Source organism: Sardina pilchardus, chromosome 20 (genome assembly GCF_963854185.1).
Source record: "Sardina pilchardus chromosome 20, fSarPil1.1, whole genome shotgun sequence".
Classification (NCBI taxonomy): Eukaryota; Metazoa; Chordata; class Actinopteri; order Clupeiformes; family Clupeidae; genus Sardina; species Sardina pilchardus.
Genome location: NC_085013.1, coordinates 29,520,038 through 29,521,389, shown reverse-complemented (window position 1 = coordinate 29,521,389; position 1,352 = coordinate 29,520,038). Strand labels below are relative to the sequence as shown.

General features: G+C 41.4%; 1 protein-coding gene across 1 annotated transcript in view; it reads right to left on the bottom strand.

Annotated features, from left to right (window-relative positions):
- Positions 1-753, bottom strand: part of si:ch73-49p17.1 (protein LBH) — an 18,596-nt gene extending 17,843 nt beyond the window's left edge. The window contains exon 1 of the mRNA XM_062523692.1: positions 597-753. The gene's annotated coding sequence lies outside the window, so the exon portion shown is untranslated. The remainder of the gene's footprint in view (positions 1-596) is intronic.
- Between the last annotated feature and the right edge of the window lie 599 nt (positions 754-1,352).

The following is a 1,352-nucleotide window of genomic DNA, read 5'->3' as shown; positions in this document are numbered from 1 at the left end:
TACTCACTGGAAAACAGTCACCTTACGAATAAAGAATAAAGTACTTTATAGCTAACTAAAAATACTAAATATCTAACTAGAACATCAAAGTGATGAGCCTCGATCGTTAAGCTCCTCTGTACCTCTGTACCTCTGAGGTGAGATTTGGAGACCGTATTGAAAGACTGAATGTTTAAATGCTCCTCTGTGAACTATAGAGTAGGGGATCGCTCTCTTTCTCTCTTTCTCTCTCTCTCTCTCTCTCTCTCTCTCTCTCTCTCTCTCTCTTTCAGAATGGTGTCTTGAACATGCCCCTTGGCCACTAGATAGACTGGGTAAAGGTGCTGGTAGCCTACAGGGCTACGCGCAGGTAATGCAAAAGCGGCTGTGTAACATCACGCATACAGAGAGATCCTTCGCCGAAGTTTTTCTACCACCCACATAACGAACTTCACTGTTCGTACAGTGAAAGACCATAAACTATTTTTTCAAAATCACAACAGGTACATACGCCTTTGATATATAAGATCAAACTCTTGAGTCCAATCACACCGAAAAGGACGACTTGTCTTAATGACAGCGAACAGATGGTTTCATCCAGAAGCAAGAAAGCTTACCTTGTATTATTTCTTCGCTCGCAAATCCCCGCACTAATTCGCGTTTACAAACAACCAGGGTGCATAAATGTCGTTCGTCTAGAGTTCCGGAGTAGTCTTTGTCGACACCCTCGAGTCAGTGCGCGTTGGTACTGGTTTGTTTCCCGTTACGCATGGAGAGATACCGTCTGCATGCTTTGATCGGTCGAGCGTGTTTGATATTACGCCGAGTGTTACGTCAACGTGATGAAGGATTGAGTGAATTAATAGGCTATGCATTCTCCTCTGTATCAGCAGTAATTAACCAAAACACCTATACATCAGTAATTTAATGACTGTTCAATGTCAGTAGGTCTATTTCGATCTTTTGTGTGTGTAATATGTTTCACTGTTTATCATGGATAGCCTTTCGCTATTTCAGTTTGCTGTCAAAACAAATCCCTGTTGGATATGCCTATTACACTTCCATTTCATTCAGGTGTTTTGTTCCCATATAATATAAGTCCCCAGAAGTTCCTAACAGTGTATTTCAATGCCACGGTTCCTGTTTGGTGTGTCAGAAACCTTTTCAAAACAATGCATACTTCCTTTTGCCATTCATCATAAAAATGCTCTTTGTAAATCAAATAGAGAGGCCATTATCATTGGCATGCACTTCTATTCTGCTGCATTGTTAGGAAGCCCCAGCCATGAGATAGGCTACTGTGTTGACAGATTTCGTCTTCAATACAACAATAAAGTACAGGCAGTGACAGAGAATGACAGATGTCCCTGTCT